Source organism: Sabethes cyaneus, chromosome 2 (genome assembly GCF_943734655.1).
Source record: "Sabethes cyaneus chromosome 2, idSabCyanKW18_F2, whole genome shotgun sequence".
Lineage (NCBI taxonomy): Eukaryota > Metazoa > Arthropoda > Insecta > Diptera > Culicidae > Sabethes > Sabethes cyaneus.
Window position 1 is genome coordinate 105,233,148 of NC_071354.1, and position 21,728 is coordinate 105,254,875.

A 21,728-nucleotide genomic window follows, 5' to 3' on the forward strand; every position below is an offset into this window, starting at 1 on the left:
AGCCTAAAGCTAATTCTTTCACCTCTTTATGCATGTCGTAATGCATGTTTACAAATGCTTTGATAAATCTATCTGCGTGAATTGATAAATATATTTTATGTGCTGAAAAATGTAATTAAAATTTGTACTTGAAAAGAATATTGGCTGAAATTAATTATACAAAATTTTTGTCCCGATGTTCACTGAAGGGGGGGGGGGGACAAAGATTTTCTTAACGAGCAAAAGTATTAAGCGTTTTTAATATTTTTACTTGAAGTGTAAACGTTAAACCAAATCTGTTCTTGCTTTTTATCTATACGTTATTATTTTCCATGCAAAAGTCTACCAAAAGATCTAAAACAGACAAAATCGAAGGAAAATTGCTTTTCCGATTTTTGGAAATTCCATCGTTTGAAGTTCCACTTCTGTTTCGTGCTAGAAGCGTTGAGACTCACAGACAATTGATTTAATAGAATTTTTGACTTATATTTAAGACTGGCAGTATTCTGACGGACGATCGTGAGGTGACGGATAGGTGGAAGCAGCACTTCGACGAACACCTGAATGGCGCCCAGGCGGAAAACCATGGCGGCGAGGAAAGCGATTTCGACGGTGCAGCAAACGGGGAAGAGGTGCCAGCCCCAACGATAGGCGAAGTTAAGGAGGCCATCATGCAGCTAAAGAACAACAAGTCAGCTGGAAAAGATGGCATCGGAGCGGAGCTTATTAAAATGGGACCAGAAAAGCTGGCCGTTTGTCTGCACTGACTAATTGTTAGAATTTGGGATACGGAACAGCTACCGGAGGAGTGAAAAGATGGGGTTATCTGCCCGATCTACAAAAAGGGCGACAAGTTGGACTGTGAGAACTATCGAGCGATCACCGTTCTCAATGCCGCTTATAAAGTGCTGTCCCAAATCATTTTCCGCCGTCTATCACCAATTGCGAATAGATTTGTGGGAACTTATCAAGCCGGCTTCGTCGAAGGTCGATCTACAACGGATCAAATATTTACACTGCGGCAAATCCTCCAAAAGGGCCGTGAATACAGAGTTCCCACGCATCATTTATTCGTTGACTTCAAAGCCGCATATGATACCATCGACCGGAAGAGGCGAACCAGCCGCAGGCTGAAAACCTCTCTAATATAGAATTAAAAAAAAAATCATCGACCGGAAAGAGCTATGGAAAATCATGGACGAGAACAGCTTCCCCAGGAAGCTCATCAAACTGATTAAATCTACGATGGATGGTACACAGTGCTGTGTTCGGATTTCGGGTGGATTGTCAAGTTCATTCGAATCACACAGAGGGCTTCGTCAAGGTGATGGTCTTTCATGCCTGCTGTTCAACATAGCGCTACAAGGTGTTATGAACCGAGCGGATATCAACACGCGGGGCACGATATTCAACAAATCTAGTCAATTCGTCTGCTTTGCCGATGACATGGATATTATCGACAGAACATCTGTGGCGGTGGCTGAACAGTACACCAGACTAAAGCGCGAAGCAGAAAAGATTGGGTTAAAGGTAAATACGTCTAAAACAAAGTACATGCTGGCCAGCGGAACAGAGGCCGAACGACACCGCTTGGGCAGTAGTATATTGATCGACGGCGATGAGTTTGAGGTAGTCGATGAATTTGTCTACCTTGGCTCACTGGTAACGGCGGACAATGATACCAGCCGTGAGATTCGGAGGCGTATTATCAGCGGAAGTCGTGCTTACTATGGGCTCCACAAGCAATTGCGGTCGAGCAAACTAAGTCCCCGTACAAAGTGCACCCTGTACAAGACGCTTATTAGACCGGTTGTTCTCTACGGGCATGAAACATGGACAATGCTCGAGGAGGACCTGCGAGTGCTCGGAGTCTTCGAACGACGAGTGCTAAGAACGATCTTCGGCGGCGTACAGGAGAACGGAGTAAGGTAGCTAAAGCTGGACGGATACGATGGGCAGGGCATGTTGCAAGAATGCCGGACAACTACCCTGCAAAGATGGTGTTCACCTCAAATCCGGTAGGAACAAGACGACCAGGAGCGCAGCGAGCAAGATGGTTAGACCAGGTGGAGCGAGATCTGGCGGAGAGTACTCGGTGTCCGAGGAATTGGAGAGCGGTAGCCCTCAACCGAGTTACATGGAGAAATTTTGTTCAACAGGCTTTGTCTTAGGACGGCAAGCCACCTAAGTAAGTAAAACTTATATTCCACAATTTTTTTACCCTCAGATTTTTTAAGGCAATTTCATTAGTGCATTGGCTTAGGAGTAAAAGTGTTAAAAAAGTATTGCAAAAATGGTAACCCATTAGTATAAATCGTATTCTAATAACGTTGATAATTGTTTGTTTTACCTTTGTTATACTATATAACAAAGGTTTAGGAATTGGTCGAAAAACACGAACTTGATCTAAGGCCCGGAGGGCCGAGTCACATATACCAATCGATAGGGTTCGACGAATTGAGCAATGTCTGTGTGTGTGTGTGTGTGTGTGTGTGTATGTGTGTGTGTGCGCTGCTTATTTTCTATCGCCTATTTCTCGGAGATGGCTGAACCGATTTGTCTGCTATTACTTTTGTTTGAAAGGTATTATAGTGGAGAATATTGCTGTGCTATCTGTTTCGTGGTCCGACGTTTCGCTTAAAAGTTATAAGCAAGAATGTGAAAACTACGTGACACGATTTTCTCCGGAACCACACAATCAATTTCAACGGTCTTAGTACCAAATGAAAGATCTTACTATTGCTAAACATTGTGCCTAGTTTTATTGAAAACAAACAAGTGGTTTAAAAGTTAGCCTTAAAAAACCAGTTTTGACAAGGTTCAAATGATCGCCTGTTTCTCAGAGATGGCCAAACCGATTTATGCGCTATTAGTTTCATTTGGCAGGTAATATAGCCGGATAGATCACTATTGAATGGTCTTTTGATTGGACGTTTAATTTGAAAGTTATGAGCAATCGTATACACCACACCAAAATTAACAATTATTTATAATGATTTTAACCAAGATAATTTACCTAATTTCAATTATTTTTATATCAAACGAGAGGTTTTGACACTACGAATATATATACAAAATTTCATAAGAATTGGTTTTACCGGTCAAAAGATATTAACACTCGCGCCAACTTTTGTAACACGGTTACTCGCGCGCACAATAGCCCAAACCAAAGAAAACGTGCGTATTAGACTTTTGACTAGGAAAACTTGGTTTAAAGTTTATCAAACCTTTGGGAGAGTTTCTTGAAATTGAATGCTCTATCGTCTGATAGAATTTAAATTTTGATTAATCCCCCTAAAAGTGAAATAAAAAAAGTAAAGTTTCAATATAACACATTGATATGCTCTGCAAAGTTTTAGAGCATATCATTACAAGAAATTTTGCTGAAGACAGTAATCTTCTATCTCTTCAGCGAAGTTAGAGAAATTTTATTTATGGTGTATGTATTTGTAAAATCAGTTTATCTATTTTAGCTCTTTTTGTAATTGTTATATGACTTTTTTGTGTATTACAAAGCTGTGCAAACAGTAAAAATACACAACTTTGCTAAACATAGGATCCCTCTACTTTGAACTTTGATCATAAAAGATACTCTGATTTTGACCCCGAATTTCTCGACTACCAACAGATGGATACATTTTATACATTTTACATTTGCTGATAGTTTTGCTGCATACAGACACCATTTTTCCATATGAAGAAACGAGAGAAAATTTCAGTTGGGGCCAATTGCGGTACACCTTAATGCTGCTAGCTTCGTTTCTGTAATGTCGATTTATGCTGATCTATTTTCCCAACAATTTAACGTATTAATGCATTGAATAATTATGACATTTTTCTTATAACAAGTTTATTGAAAAATATACGTTAGATAAACAACGATTTGTAGCTTTATAACACTATGGCGTTCAAAAACCTACAGTGTAGGTGTTGATGAAATTTATTCAAGAAAACTTTATTAGGGTAATTGATCTTGAATGGACCTATTTAGCGCTTTTAAACACCACCACTCGCACTCCTGCTCAATTTACTCGTCATTTATAAATAATATGTGGTGATGTTACTATTTGTTGGAAAGTACCACCTTTTTTCTACATTATCAGTACTTTAAAAATGTATAATTGATGAAACTTTTATTAAATATATCGTTTTTTGCCAAAGCCTTTTTTTGATCTTGAATGGACCCAACATGATCTTGAATTGGACCTATTTTTGATTTTGAAATGGACCTAAATTTGGATTGTCATAGTTTCTTCCATGTAAATGAACAAAATAATAACAAAGAATTTTTTTTAATAGTACAACTACACTACTGTTATTTATTAATAGGACACAAGGTTGAACAGCTTTTACCTTTCTTATACTCTGTTAGAAAGGTATGAAAGTCGGTTGAAAAATTTGAAATCGGTCACAGTCACCGAGGATCTTGTTTTTATGTCAGCCCAACAATTGAACAATGTTTCAGTGACTTGATCTGTGTATGTATCTGTGTGTGACATTTGTATATTGGGAATTTATTATTACCTGTTGCTCAGATATGATTGAAACGATTTCCACGTCATAAGAAAATTATGTCGCCTATTAGTTTCAAAAATTTAAACCATTCATTAAAAATATGTAATATAACTTGTATTAAACGTAGTTTATCAAGTACAGTGGGGTTCGAGCTTTTATTTAGTGAATACATATTTCGAAAGGTCAGACTTTTACTGACGCAGGACTACGTCTTACTGCAAAGCATCTAAAGGTTTGCGACAGCCCCTGTCGAACATTTTGAATATAAAACCGTTGCAATCGTGAAAAATTCGTTAATTAGTGGTAATTATTCAATTTTTGACACATTTATATGCAATTTTTTTAGTTAAAAAATGGTCTAGATTTTGCCACGGTTTTGATTTTGGCAACATAGGCGACACGCATTTGTTGTCAAATTCGAAATCATACTGTAAATGGTGCTTGAAAAAATTAGACTTGGTAATTCTACTAGGTTTAAGGGTAAGCTTAGATACTAGGTTTTAATTTTAAATGATAGTCGATGAAGAACTGTACCAGATAGAAAATAGGAAGTTTCAAAAATGAATATTGTAGATCTCAGTCACTCAATTTTGGTGGACAAGGAGGTATTAATTTTGTCACAAGTCAGAGGGGAGAGGTGCTTAAAGAAAACTTTACATCCCCCAAGAAAAAAATCAGAGGGGTTGTGTATAAGATACGACCACGGATGACGTAGTACAACGTTAGTCCGATTGCATTGTCCGGTTGAATTTTATTGGCCTTAGGGTTTTCTGTCAGCGCGCTAAAGGTGTTTTGAAGCTTTGGTATATGCTTGATTAACGTGTTTAAACTATTTCTCATCTGAGTTTTGTCAAAACTTAAACTTACAGCAAAACTTTTTGCTGTATTTATATGGAAAATACAGGACGTTATTTGTCCATGAAAAAATTTTTAATTCAAACCATTTTTACGATGTTGCCTGTAGACAGTTAAGCAGGGATGACTAGTTGAAATAGAGTTTGGAATATTAGCTTCGTAACTCAATTCGAAGTTCCAATATTAGAGTTTCCTATACAATAAAGCTATATATAAATCATCAGAATTGTATTCTCAAATAACTTGTTTCATTCTTCTGTGCATTACTTTTAATGATACAAGAATTGTCCCGTTTAGCATAATTTGGGAATTTTTTTACATAGGGCGAATAAATTGGGAAAATTTTGCTCTACTTATATAGATTATATAGATTACACTTTTGCTTCGTGCTAAAACAAATACGTAAAATCCAATTGAAAAATTTAAGTGTAACTGGTTTTGTGCTAAATGCAAATGAAGCAAAAATAGCTCTTTTTTAAGGGGCATAGTACCTTTTACACCATATTTTTTGCCTAATTTCAAATAATTTTTTCTCGATAACGCGAAAGGCAAATTGAATCTGGTTTTTTGCATTCGAAACATTGCATTTTATACTAATATTTGCAATTTTGTTTTCATAAGGGAACCTCTTCCCCTTGCCCCTACGGCTCCTTGAAGATAGTCGTTCAAAAAAACCATGAATTGCGGTACCATGGATTGGCGCTGGGGGGCTTATCCGAATTGAAAAATTCCAAAACGACATGAAAGAACATTAAATTATCTCGTGTTTGATCCATCCTTTTTTAGAATTCGAACACATAACAAAATGGCGGACATTGAAACATAAAAGTATGGTTTTTAAGCGAAAAAATTGACTTTAAACATTTCTAAAAAAATCAAAAATTACAATATCAAGAAAAGGATGGGTCAAACACTAGACAATTTTGTTGGCTTTCAAACAAAAAAAGAATCATAAGAATTGCTTGAGCCGTTCTTGAGATATTTATGGTACCGACTTTCAAGAGAAAAACGACGTTGAAGTTTTTACTCGTTGTTTAATCGCTCCAGACATGCGCGGTACAAATAGCTGTAATTTTGTCAATATTTGGAATTCATGCAAACGACTTCAAACACATATGGTCAAAATGGTAATCTTTCGAAATAATCAATAAAAAAATTTAGGTTTTAAAAAATTGATAAGGTACTATGCCCCCTTAACAGAAGGCAATTAGTATCCCTCTTATCTTTTGATCCATCTTATCTTTTAATCAATGATGGTTAAAATTTTTGTACAATACTGAGAATAAATTAAGTTTATATTGTTTTAAGCATAAAATGACATATGTTAGCTAACTAATTAGGAAGACTTTTTAGTTTCAAAACTAGAGGCTACAATGTATAAACACTATGAAGCAACTACGAAAAAGGATGAGTGATAGTTAGTTTTATCAATATAATTAAGTTTTTATTTAGGCTATAAATCAAGCCTACTTTCAATATCCCGTGCTTATAGATTAATTATAAACGGAGATACTATAGTGACAACAAGCAGTTTTATGGAATATACAACGGCGTGTTCGTTAGTGGTAGGCAATGATAGCTACCGCCAGTGATGTCTCGGAGCGCAAAACTAGGTCCATTCTAAAATCAATACTAGGTCCATTCAAGATCAAAAAAGGGGGTTAACATTTTTAAGGAATTTGAAGATTTTACTGGTTTTACTGAACTTTTAAATACCTAAATTGAAATTACACATATTTTAGCATCATTTTAAGAGTATTGTTTTATTTCAAACCAGAAGGGTTCCGGGTAGTAACAGTTTGAAAATACTCTATGGTGACTGCCAAAACGCTGAAAAACAGCTACTTTTAAATAAGCGGCAATAAAGTGGTTTTGGCTATAATTTTAATTTAATTTTAGCATATTTACGTTCAGAAATGATTAAAGATAAACATAAAAGCTAAATACAGTACAAAGACTTGATAATTATATCCTAAAATTCTTATTTAAAAATAGGTCCATTCAAGATCAGAATTCGACTAGGTCCATTTCAAAATCATTTACCCTATTGTGAATCAGATAGAATGGCATGACAGGAAATTATGCATAGTTCAAAAACTCATAAACTAGACCTTTACTACGCAATGTATATGTTAAAGAATATTATTTCTTCTTACAACTTACTTTTACTTGCATTTACCCACATTAGTAACAACTTACTCAGCAATTTCATAAGAAAAGGTACTATCAAAATTTATAAGTGCCGTAAAACGGACTAACATTGATCACCGGGGTAACATTGATCAAATGGACCATTCGCATAAATAAGTGAAATAAACCACTACTGCCAACTTTCCTGAACTGATCAATGTTTCCCCGTTTTACAGTACTTCTATTTCGTTCAAAGTTTGTAAACTTATTCAGTTTCCAAAAATTTTATGTAAACAAACGCACCACGCAATCTTAACCAATAGATGATTTATTTTCCGAGGACTTGTCGATTTCTATCTAATAGCAAGTAAGACCGTATAACAAAGGTTCCTTTCACCACTAGGTGGATTAAATCAGGTTTTTTCACTTCTAATTGGACTTCTTAAACGATACCGTTGAACGCGAACAGCTATCAGCAGATAATGCACGAGTACGGTTTTCCGGACAAACTGACGCGGCTGATCAAAGCTACTCTGGAACGAGTGACTTGTTACGTGCGCGTTTCGGGGACACTCTCAAGTCCTTTCGAATCGCGCAGAGGGTTACGGCAAGGCGATGGACTGTCCTGTATGTTATTCACAATCGCTATTGAAGGTGTGATCCGGCGAGCGGGCATCGAAACGAGAGGAACGATCTTCAGCAAGAGTAGCCAACTCCTAGCCTTTGCAGACGACCTCGACATCATTACTAGAAACCGTGGGACGGCGGAGGCAATCTACGCCAGACTAAAAACGGAGGCTAGGAGGATAGGATTACAAATTAATGCGTCGAAAACCAAATATATGTTAGGAAGAGGCTCCCGAGAAAGTAACGTCTCCCACGGACAGTGACTATTGACGGCGATGAACTGGAAGTGGTTGATGAGTTCGTATATTTGGGATCTCTTATCACCGCCGACAATAATACGAGTAAGGAGATCCAACGATCATTCAAGCTGGAAATCGAGCCTACTTTTCCCTCCGCAAGACGTTTCGATCTAGGAGCATACGCCGCCGCACAAAGCTGACGATGTATAAAACGCTAATAAGATCGGTAGTCATCTACGGACTTGAAACGGTAACTTTGCTTACGGAAGACATACGTTCACTTGCCGTTTATGAACGAAAGGTGTTGCGGACTATTTTTGGCGGAGTGCAAACGGAAAGCGGAGAGTGGCGGAGACGTATGAATCACAAGCTACAGGCACTGCTTGGAGAGATTCCCATCGTACACCTGGCGAAAGTTGGGAGACAACGGTGGGCCGACCATGTCGCAAGGATGCCGGACGACTGTGTAGTGAAATCCGTTCTCTTCAAGAACCCCACCGGCACCAGGAATAGAGAGGCTCAACGTGCACGATGGCTCGACCAGGTTGAAGCCGACTTGCGTGTGTCGAGACGCGCAACGAACTGACGACGATTAGCCCAGGACCGAGTACAATGGAGAGGAATTCTTGATACGGCAAGAGCCACCCCAGCTCTCGGCTGAATAAGTGAAGTGGACTTCTTAAAAGAGCAAAAGGGCTCATAAAATTATAATGCATTTTGAGAAATAATGAAACCTTTCGCATTGGTATAATATACTAACACAGCTAATGGTTTGAAAATAAGTTATTGAAATTCAGCGGTGCAATTCATTCGACAAGCTCTTACTGGTCGATTGATAAATCAAGTAAAATCGAAGATCTAAATAATATTGACATCGGATACATATCAGAATACCAAATTTTGATTTTAAAATTATCGTGGAAATTAAAACAAATCTCTGATTATGATAGAGGAAATGTGCTCGAAAGTGTCAAAAAACCAAAAAAAGTATCAAAATATGCAAAAATGATATCGGCAGTAATGAAAATAAAGTTGGTGGTGCAATGATTCGGTTCTCAAAAAGTTTTAAATATATATTGCATATCATTAGACGGTTAACTACAGCAGACGGAATTGAGTGTTATTTAACGCCATCGAATTTGCTGTTACAAAAAATAAATTGACACCCAGCACAATGGTTGAGTACTGGGAATTGAAAAAGTAACGTTTTCCACATGTTTTCAACGGAAATTCTAACTAATAGTTTAGCACAGTTGTAAGAAATAGACGTTCTATAAAAATCTGGTAGTCAATTAACAATTCTCTCAAAGACTAAATTTCTCTAAAACAAAGTACAAAACTTAACCTATGCTTTGAGTACATCCGAAATTCACAACTTACTTAATTTAATTCAATTGGTAGCAATACGAAGTCTGCCGGGTCAGATAGTTAAATATAAATTAAGGTTTTGAAAAAAAGTAAGCTGCAAAGTTTTTCGAAATAATCAATAAAAGAAAAATCGATTTTTTGAGGTTACAAAACTCGTCTCTAAAAGCACTTACTGTAAAATTTTGCTAAATCGAGTTGAAATAGTTGAACAAATAGTTGAGTTCTAAGCTTACACTGAAAAAGAGCCAAATGCCCAAGAAATTGTGATGTGACTTTCGCGTACGGGAATCACTCACTATATATAAACTGATTCTCGAAATGTCAGAGATTTTAAGAAAACTTGTTTTGAATAGATTTGCTGCTTCAGCAAAACAATCAGGCTGATATTACTTATCAACAATAACTAATAACATTTAACGTAAATATTGTTTTTCCAACCCACGCCACCAAGACAACGGCTAAAAGAATTTTGTTCGCCTGCCCAATAAGCATTTATTTTTCCCGCTACTGCTGCCTCACTGATTTACATATACAGTCCAGGCTCGATTAACCGGAGATTTGATTACCCGGACGAAAAAAATATGAAAGGTGAACAAAACAAAAATAAATCCTGCGAAATTGAAATCAACTTTTTTACTTAAAAATCATCATCGTCATCATCATCAGTAAAAAAAATCGAAGAAAAAAAGGAATTTTCCGACTTTAGGGGAGATTGATCGATAATAAAAAAACATTTATACAGATCGGACTCGATTATCCGGGGATTCGATTATCCGGGTTTTTAAACTCAATTATCCGGGTGAAATAAAAAACATTTTTTTATTTTAAACAAAAATGTCATAGTTTTCAAGTTAGATGATTCTAGCATGACAAATACTGATTCACCTTCCTAAAGGTACACACTTAAAAAACTCAGCAAAATTTGCCGAGATTTGGACAGCCGAGCGTTCGGTAAAAATTTCAGTTTTGCAAATCGACGTTTACGGATCTTTACTAACGTTTGGCATCATAAAAAATTTTACCGAACGCTCGGCTTCCAAATCTCGGCAAAATTTTGCTGACTTCGGCTTTTTTTTAGTGTGTAAAAGGTAAAATTCCTTTCTTATATATTTTTATCAGCGTTACTCGATAATGGTATCATCATCATCAAAATTATAATCATGGTGAACATCATCAAAATAATCATCAAAATAATGATCAGCAGCACAACCATCATATTAATGATCATCATTATCAAAATCATTATCATCACCATCGTCACGGTCAACCATCATCAGTAAAATAAATTAAAGAAAGGAATTTTCTAACTTTAGGGTAAATTATTTAATATAGGAAACATTTATAATACCTAAAAGTAAAATAACATGGCATACAAAAAAAAATTGTACTAAAAATAAAATTCATCAGTGAAAAAAATCGTAAGAAAGGAATTTTCTAACTTTAGGGGAGATTAATCAATACCAGAAATATATTTATGACACCTATACAAGTCACAAAACATGACACACGAAAAAATTTTTTAGTAAAATATGATTCGATTATCCGGGCTGAAAATAAAAGTGAACACCCGGATAATCGAGTCCGCGCTGTAATACCTAAATATTGGAAATAATAACATAAAAACCCGAATTAATTCCCCTAGCGTCGTGACCTAGCCTTTCTACTGCCACAATAATCATTATTTAATTTCTCAGGAACATCTGTAACGTTCGTGTTTTGCACACAACGCACAGCAGCTTAAGCGCCACTCCGGTTTAGGAGGCTGCTGACGCTTTTGAAAGTCCGGCTATGAGACTCTGTAAAACGGGCGGGTTAAAAGTGGCTAAATCACACCGTTCATCTGACTTTTCCTAACAGGGGTTAAACCAATAATATTCGTACAGACTGATCAATTAATATCTACAAAATCTCCAAAACAAACGAACTAAAAGGATCGAGACTATACGCGAATCTAAATGAGAAAAGATCTCACCATTCATTAATTCGAAAAAAAACAAACAAAAGTTCGATATCTTTCAGGTGGTTTTCAAACTTACAGGCTGTTTATTGAACGCATCAGCCTACTGGTCCCGGGACAGGGTAAAGCTACTCAACTTAAGGCTAACAATGGCAAACAGTCTTATTTGCTAGCACTTGCGGTTTTTTGTTTTGGTTCTTCCACACAGTTCGACAGCACAGGCCGAACGGTCCTGATAACACAGGCAGCAGCGATCAATCAGCTGATCCAGGCAGTCAAGCTGATCCAGATGTAAATGAAGAGCGTATAGCGTTTGCCACCTTAGGGTGAGTGGCAGGCGCCGGTCCGTAGCACGTTCTGAGTGCGCTGAGTGGAGCAGTCAATCCTATGACTGATGACAGCGTGTTCGATGGGGTCGCTTAGCAGATTGGTCTTCTGCCCTAGCCGGAATAAACACCCCACGTTGAATGGGGAACCCTGTTCAACGTGTACATTCGTTATGCGTATGCCTGATAAGTTATTTTCACCGTAGCACGCAGCTTACCTGCTAGTTGTAAGTTTTACGGGCACGAGTCACTTTTTTTGGTAACTCCTATCCTAGCAGTCGGTCTAAAACTTTAAAAGTTACTTATAAGGCCTAATCTCGCTACTCTAGCTTCTTCTCACCTTAAGCACGGGTGGATTTTACTAGCAAAGTCCTTGACTTTGTCAACCACCTTGGAATGCACCTTTAGAAAATCGCGAACTTTGATTACGGAAGAAAAGTTAAGTTTGAAGATCTCCACTCAATTAGCAATGGAGTTGGTCGGATCCCTTATTTATAGCATTTTCGGCATAATAGCAATCGAAATGCTATTATATTTCGCGACAAAGATTAATTCTATCAACCTGTACGATTTATTTCTTGTACATCATTCGCGATTGTTTGAAGAACAATCTCGAGCGCACACCAGTGATTTAAATCACTCAGCCATTGGGCAAAGCGAGATGACCAATTTGAGTGACGCCAATAGTGAGTATGTATCGGCGCGAGCGACAGTAACTCTTCTAGTAACCGACAGGTGGCTATGTTCTTAAGTTGCGGTGAGCTTTTTACTACTAGTGTGCAATTTTTGTGCGGTTACGTGCAATCTTCACAGGGATGAATTCATGGCTTACATTCTCGCTAACACTTATTAAATAAAAATTTTGAAATTAAAAAATTTCAAAATTTTTATAGCGCTAAACCTGACTACTCTAAACAAACAAAGAACAAGAAGACTAAACAAAAACATACTGACAATTTTTAAGTTTCATTAACCGTCACTATCTATTCTGAGCTCCCAAAATTGCTAAAAAAAAACTTCTAACTTACCTTTTTACTTGACTTACTCATTGCATTAACAACTCCCTCAGACATATCTGAGTCAAAATTCCTACCTAATTGCCTAACTAACATCCTAAAATCACCTCAGAAACCTCTGGGCAAAAATATTTCCTATTTAACCTCAGAAACATCTGAGCAAATTGTACTCCTAACCAATTTTACCTCAGACAAATCTGAGCAATTGATTCTCATTTCCGATTTTACCTCAGACAATTCTGAGCATCTTATATTCCTTACTTATTCTAAATATCTAAGCAATCGTACTTCATATCAGAAATTTCTGATCAATTCAATTTTACCGAATTTCACCTCAGAAAATTCTGAGCCATAATTGAAATCTAATTGACTTTCTTTTTAAAGTTCGTGATTAAAATCTAATTTAACTTCAGCAATTTCTGAGCAAATTCATTTAAATCCTCGCTACTGAAAATTCACATTTGCAATTTTTTTGGTACCGACACGTTTACTTCGAAAAGACAGACTAAAATTATTTTGGGTAATATTTGGTAAACCTTAATCGCACTACTAGGGTAGGTACGGAATATTCGTACAATTATTATTTATTATCACAGCATTAGGCTTGTGATCGCGGTTTGGTAAATCTACTTTGCTTTCGTGTTAGCTGTTTGAGGAATAACCGTATATTATTTTGAATGTCATTACTTTATCTGAAGCGTGCTATCGAGTATTTCTAGGGTCGGTATCTCCAAGCTCTTATCCAGTTCTTATTCCATAGTATTTAGTACAGGAGTTAGGTCACAAGGCTGTAATTGAAAACATATATCTTTTCCCGGTTCTCCGAAATAGGTTTCCACGCGAAATAGGTCCAGCAGATTGATGGATTCCGTACTTTTCGAAATTCCGGCTGGAAGCATATCGTTTGTCGGCGACATTAACCGAAACCCCAAATTTATCGAGAAAATCAATTCCCAAGATTAAACGTTTGGTTACTTCGGGTACAACAACAGTTGGCACAATATGTGTGGCGGTTTTGAAAGAATACGGCACATTAACATATCCCAGACATCGGTATTCAGTCCCATCTGCCGTAGATATCTTCATCGGAAGCGGGTGTATTTGAAGACCTAATTTGCGTATTAAGTCTATGCAGCTAATCACGGAAATACTGGCACCAGTATCTACGAGAGCGTCTATTTCTTCTCCTAAAATATTTACGGTGAAATGTGGGCATCGATGAGCTGAAGTACGAATCTGGTGTATTTTATGAAATGGGGAATAGGGTGTAGTGGGAATCGCTGCAGATTGACGGTGAGGAAAAGGATTCCCTATATTTTCCTCCTTTAGTCGTTTTTTTGTTTCTCCTCTTCTCCTTTTCTTAGGTTGTGCTGGTTGGGACATCTGTATGTTGTCGTATCAAGATGACCGCAAACGTGGCAAAATATTCTTTTATGCTGATCGCATTCTCTCCACATATGACCTGACCGTTGGCAATTCCAGCATTTAACTGGTTCCTTTTCTGGATTTTCCTCTTTCGGTTGTCCTTGACTTTTTCCGCGAAGGGTTGGGAATGACTTTGGTCCTCTTGATTGCACGGCGCAAACTAATCCTTCGTTCTCTTGGTCGGATTGTACATCATCGTCTTCGTCGCAATTTATTTGATTAATGCTGGGTCTTGATTGACTGGCGTATAAGTTCGTTTCCAGTGCATCAAAACGAAAACATAACTGGGCTAGATGTTCAATTGAATTAATCTGTTCTAATGCCAATCGTCGCCGGTATGACAGTTTCATATTTTCGACGATGATTTCAAATTTTTCTCTTTCGGTCATTTTTCTCATTAGCCGTTGCGCCAGCATTTCCATGTCGGTCAAGAATGCGCTGAAGAGTTCATTTGGACGCTGCTTTCTATACTTCATTTCTTCACGAATGATTCGATCTCTATTTGGGTTGTCATATCGCATCTTTAGGAAGTGTTCGAGAGTTTCCCAACTGTCGAATTTCTCCTCATAGGTTGTATACCATACATACGCACTGTCTTTGAATAACAAGTGCGCATGCATTCGCAGCTCCTGATGACTGATCGCATATGAGCGACACAAAATATCTAACTGACGAAGAAAATCAGTAACTGGAACCGCATTCGTATCGCCCGAGAATTTTGGCCATTTTTCTATAATCGCACACTGTTGGTGAGGCAGTCGCCTTGGATAGCCTTGGTACGGGGATCGCTCAAAACCCGAGCCTCGGTTACGAGCAGTATTAACCATTGGGCCTTCCTGAAAATGAATGTTTTCTCGACCAGTTCGTGGTGGCGAAATTCCAAAGCACGTATCTCTGGCGTTATTTCGTTCATTACCAGCTACAACTGGACTACGACGATCAGACACTCGACCGGACAACTGCAGCGGTTGCTCGACCTCCATCTGCCGGGGCTGCAACATTGTTGACTGTCGTGGAATTACTTCGAATACTTCTTCATCATTTAAATGTACATTCGCAATTTTATCCGCTAGATGATTTATCGCTCTCTCATCCATCGCAGGACGTTGCAGACCTTTATTGAAGAGTTTATTCATATAGGAACGAATGTACGATTCGATTTCTGATACATGCACGTATTCATCCTGTTGGCCGAAATTTGCAGGTACAATCGGTTCCTCCCTCGGGTTACTCGGACTCGCTGGACGATCATGTGCTTGAAAGGCAATCACTGGCTTCGGTGGCAACATGCTCGTTTTGAACATGTTCACATTTGTTTCGTTACGGACTGGCGAATTTTTAATTTCAACCGGCCGTCTCTCTTCGTTTTGCATGCTGAAAATTTCCGGTCTAGGCGGAACATTCATAATGTCAACGCCCCTCGACTGCGGTAAATTTTGTCCAATCTCATTAGGAAATAGTGGTAACTGTGTAACATCCGGTACAGGACCTGTCGTTTTTGCAATTGGTTGAGGATATTGGTTCGGGAGTAATAACGATGTTGTAGCAGACGGCGGCTGGCTAAGTGCACCCGGTTGCGGTGGACCTGTAGGTCGACGAACTGCACCTAGAGATGCTGGCCGTGGAATTGGTCCAATTACACTTTCCCATTTTTTTCCAATACCGGTGCTCAACGCTGGAGACAAAGAAATTAGCGGGGGACTCATTAAACCTCTACCTACACCTTCCATGTTTACACTTGCACCTCCTACGGTTTCCTCCTGCGTAAGGAGATCTTCTCTTCCCGTCGTATTTAGGACGGGAGCATTCAACGTTGACGATGCGAAAGGAATATCAATTTGCTGTCGGCTGCTTTGAATCGGGATAGCAGACGGTACGTTAGCATTTGATGAGGTAACGGTGATCGACTCCGGACGAATTGCAGGTTCAGGAAACTCCACCTGATAATACCGTTTCACCATTCGGTTTACAACATCTAATAGCACTTTCTTCTTTTCTTGCCAAACAGGCTCTTCAGGATAATAACGAGACACTCGGAGATAGTAATGCACTAATCTTGAAAAACAATACGGGTTGTGACCGTTGACAAGCATTCGCTCAATTAAATGCAATTGTATCGGAATATGACTGAAATCGTCAGCCAGGTTCTGAGGGGACCACACAACTTGAATATTTTCATCGGAACTCCGCAGCAAGTTGCGAAGAGTTCTACGACGAGCTTCGAGTGTGCCCTCTATAGGATATCCTCGAATAACTAACTCGTAATTAATTTCCTCTTCGGCGAGGTCACTCGCGTTTATACGATACAAATCCATTTGGCACTAATGTCCAAAATAAAAACTGTTTTTGCTTAACTTTAAATATATAAGTATAAAAACGAAATAAATTTTTACCAAATACCCAAAAAAGAAAAACAATCAATAATCGCAAAAAATGCAAATATAAATTTAAATATAAATAAAAAAAAATTTTTCACCTATCACCAAATATAGAAATTGCTTATTCTCTAAATCTAACAGTACTACTAAAGCTCAGAATCAGATATGTAACGTAGCGAAAAAACGAACTAAATTTACTAACTTATTACTTTGCTATGATCAATTGAATCTATCTCTTAAGACACTTTCAGTCGTGGCCCCACGTTGGGCGCCAAAATGTAACGTTCGTGTTGCGCACACAACGCACAGCAGCTTAAGCGCCACTCCGGTTTAGGAGGCTGCTGACGCTTTTGAAAGTCCGGCTATGAGACTCTGTAAAACGGGCGGGTTAAAAGTGGCTAAATCACACCGTTCATCTGACTTTTCCTAACAGGGGTTAAACCAATAATATTCGTACAGACTGATCAATTAATATCTACAAAATCTCCAAAACAAACGAACTAAAAGGATCGAGACTATACGCGAATCTAAATGAGAAAAGATCTCACCATTCATTAATTCGAAAAAAAACAAACAAAAGTTCGATATCTTTCAGGTGGTTTTCAAACTTACAGGCTGTTTATTGAACGCATCAGCCTACTGGTCCCGGGACAGGGTAAAGCTACTCAACTTAAGGCTAACAATGGCAAACAGTCTTATTTGCTAGCACTTGCGGTTTTTTGTTTTGGTTCTTCCACACAGTTCGACAGCACAGGCCGAACGGTCCTGATAACACAGGCAGCAGCGATCAATCAGCTGATCCAGGCAGTCAAGCTGATCCAGATGTAAATGAAGAGCGTATAGCGTTTGCCACCTTAGGGTGAGTGGCAGGCGCCGGTCCGTAGCACGTTCTGAGTGCGCTGAGTGGAGCAGTCAATCCTATGACTGATGACAGCGTGTTCGATGGGGTCGCTTAGCAGATAATTAACTTGACTATATTTTTAAATATCCTTTCCGTATTCCTCAAAATCCTTATTTGCCAGTAATATTCACAACGTATTGCGTACAATAATTATATTTTCTTTCCTTGGATGCGTAAATACTTTTAGGCGTCATTTATGTTACTTGATGAACACCTTATTTAGTTTTATAATATTTACGTGGTTTATAGAAATATAATGAATATAATGAAATATATGAATATATATAGAAAACTAGCTGACCCGACAAACTTCGTATTGCCACAAATTAAACTGTGTTGTACATAAATCGTGAATCTCGGATCACTTTTGTCACAATCTTGAGTTTTGCAAGTTTCTGGGGAGTTCATGGGTGTTTTAATATACAAATTTTCCTCACAGTAAAGTAGAAAACAACTCCCCCCATTGCTTAGCCTGATAAAATAAAATGCTTTGCTTTTTCATTGTTTTAAGTTTCTGTTGGGCTCCCCACTTATTCGGTAACCGAGACGGATTCGCCGTACAGTACAGTGGTCACTATTCAGTTTTTTCGCCAAAGCACAATCCGTGATGCTGAGATCAGCCTTGAATTTCCGAATGACCCTCAACCGCAGTTGACGATCAAAAGTTCAACTTCAAACGTCTGGCCTGCGCCTTGCGGACAGCCCTGAGTTTCTTTGCACGACTCAATTACTCACACCACAGCTTTTTTAGGATAATCCGTCAGTCCCGCCTGCTCCCGAGCCGACGCTGATGGATCTTGCAGGTGACCTCACACAATTACTTTCATTTCTCCTCCTGCATGATGAATATCTCGAAACCACGTTACCTTTAAACTACGAAAATTATGCAGAACTGTTTATAAATAACGGGGTGCAAATAACACAACGCTACTAAAAACTAGCATCGACGGCCACTGGGAGCGCCACTATCGCCAATATGTAGTGCCCAATTTCTAAATGATCTCATCTTTACTACCAAACCGATTTAGCAAATAAGCCATTCAATATGTCCCACATTCATAAAAAATCTAATTTCCCACAACTTATACGTTGACGCAATTTTGATCAAATAAGTAGTTTTAATTTTAAGATATAATTTAAAAAAATATATTATTTTTTAATACGTCCTTTTGAAAAGTTATTCTTGGCGAAAAAAATATGTTTTAGGCTTCATACACAAATTACGTAACGCTTGGAGGGGAGGGAGGGGGGTCAAGTTTGCGTTACTTTTTGTTACATAGGGGGGAGGGGGAGTCTGAAGAATAGTTACGTAACAAAATTATGAATACCAAAAAACAGCTGCAAAACGAAGAAAGGACGTGTTGACAGAGTTGCCATTTTGAAATCTGTGTTTCTAGTTTAAAAATCTGTGAAAATCTGTAAAACTATTGGAAAAAATCTGTTACTAAATCTGTGTTACATAATTATGCTCCCATGAAGAAAAATTAACATTTTAATGTTTTTGAACAATATGGTTCATTCAATATCATCCAAACGCTTCGTAAATTTTGATTTTGATGTGCAGTAATTTCGGTTTTGTAACTTTACGTCCCGATTTTTTGTGCCATTTCGCTCCCAGTCATAAAATTGATAAACTTTTCTTCAACACGTAGCATATCTGTGAAAATCTGTGATTTTCAAAAATATCTGTCATCTGTGATCACAGATTCTGTGCTTTAAAATGACGAAAAAATCTGTGAAAATGGTAACTCTGCGTGTTGATGCTTGATGGTGTGAAACAGTGAGTTGATTTAGACTGATGGAGATTCAAATTCAAAATTCCAGTTTGTAGCTGATGAAGACGATCCTACTACATTTCCAAATATTGTGTATTCAGGACAAAATTGAACTTCTGAAAAAACGGCAAACGATTTTTCTTCCGTACCGTACATTAAACCTAGTGTCGGAAGTAGTGTGCTGTATATAGAGATGGCCGGGTTTCATATTTTCTAAGCCCGAATCCGACCCGGGCCCGAAAATTTTTTTGCTGTCAAACCCGGACCCGACCCGAACCCGAATTTTTATTTTCTGTCAAACCCGAGCCCGACCCGAACCCGAAATTTTATTTTCAGCAAACTCGAACCCGACCCGAACCCGGATTTATTTTTTTCGCAAAAACCCAAACCCGGCCCGAAACCGAATTTTTTTTTCGGCCAAACCAAAACACGATCCGAACCCGAATTTTTATATTATGTTAAATTTGATCCCGCCCTGAACTTGAATTTTATATTAATTTTCATAAAACTCACACCTCGATTTAAATCTCGGCTTCTTTTCGTATTCTCTATAACGTTCGAGCTCTAAAATTCATTTGAAATATTAGGTTTTTTTAACCCTTCTATTTCTTTTGCAAAAAATTAAAGTATGCACTAGAATCGTTTCTTTTACTTTTCGCGGGAATATGTATCTCTTAAGTTCTCTATGAAACCTGTAAAATGCGAAAAGAAAAATTTACATGAAAAATTATTTTGAAATGCTTGGATCGAAAAATTCAAATTCTTTTCGGCCTTTTTTGGCGATAATTTTGAAAAAATGCGGGGGGTTGTCGCAGCATATAGAGCTGACAGCTCAACCACCCACACTAGCGAACACGAAATACGCGTGTATATACATGATGTTTACCTCATTTTGGGGAACAGATGATGCTGGAGGAACAAACCGACAAAAAGCTATTACTAGTTGTGTTTCTCCGTTTGCCACACTGCAGAGTACATATTTCGGTCAAATTTTCCATCCTGTTCCAAATTCAAGCACATATTTTGAAAATATACTGGTATTTGAGCCAGCGGAAGACGAAATTCATTGTGTACCTTGGTGACAAAGGAATGCATCTCTTTTGTTTACTGTTGTTGTTTGCCTCATTTTCAAGCACCAATATACACATAACTGGAAAGCTCTATTAGCACATTAGAGGATTTGCCTGGAATGTGCGTTATTGACATATTATTTGGGTAGTGGCCGGAATCGAAACCACAACGAACATTAATTAATTTAACAAATCCGGCAAAAAGTACCAATGCGGCTTCATACGTCAGAAAACTGGCCTTTTTGCAGGATTGACCGGCCACCGGCTTTGCAGGTGAAAAACCGGTCGGGCCGGCCACTTGGCAACCCTACGTTGCTGATATTTCAACTCTGCAGCTTTATTACACAGTTACATTGCTATCTTTATTTCAGAGGTTCTCAGGCTGCGGCTCAGGTGCCATGTTTTCTATGCCACATAAGGAAGCCTATATTAGTGTTTATAGTCAAATTCTTTTGAAATATACCACCAGCGATAATCTTTAATGCGAAATATTAAGAAAAAAGGACATGAGCAATATTCAGAAATGGACTAACTTTACTCACCATATTCGCTAGCGTGGAAACACGCAATCCTTTCAAATCAACAGGGCATGTGCAATGTTTAGATTCCAGATAATAAATGATTCGGTTACAAATAGCTCACTGTTGATTTTCTCGACTAATGTTTGTTAAACTGTTTCTCGGGAATTCTAAGCGACTTGCTGCCACATGGCAAACAAATATATGGAATATAAATAATATGTAAACACATTTATATAAAACACACTTTAAAATTGAATTTTTTTTTAAACATAATATATTATATTATAATATTCTTACTATTCCCCAATAAAAGTAAAATCCGCGTAATCAGACCATCAGACCGCAACGTAATGTGTTTTGACATTAGAGATTAGACATAGACATTAAGATTAATCATTAATTTGAAATAATAAATAATAATGTTATTATTCACTTTGACAGTACGACAGGATCAGAGTTCAGAGATGCCAATTTTTTTTGCAAAAATGTCTGCAACTACTCGAAAACTGGTGCTCGATTGCTCAAAACCCGAGTAAAAAGATTGTCATTTTCAGTGAATACCGTAAACACTCGCTAATGTGGACTTTCTTAAACAAATAAAAAAATGAAAATTCAATATCAAACGGCCTTCGCTATGATATTTTCA

General features: G+C 37.8%; 1 protein-coding gene across 2 annotated transcripts in view; it reads right to left on the reverse strand.

The window, feature by feature from the left end:
- LOC128733854 (nardilysin-like) overlaps positions 1–21,495 on the reverse strand; it is a 55,644-nt gene extending 34,149 nt beyond the window's left edge. Inside the window, exons 1-2 of one of the 2 annotated variants that reach the window (XM_053827687.1) lie at positions 21,380–21,495; positions 21,104–21,261 (exon numbers count right to left, since the gene is read on the reverse strand). The gene's annotated coding sequence lies outside the window, so the exon portion shown is untranslated. Of the gene's footprint in view, positions 1–21,103; positions 21,346–21,379 lie in introns of those variants that run through there. The other variant, XM_053827689.1, reaches the window with a different exon arrangement.
- Positions 21,496–21,728: the final 233 nt, after the last annotated feature.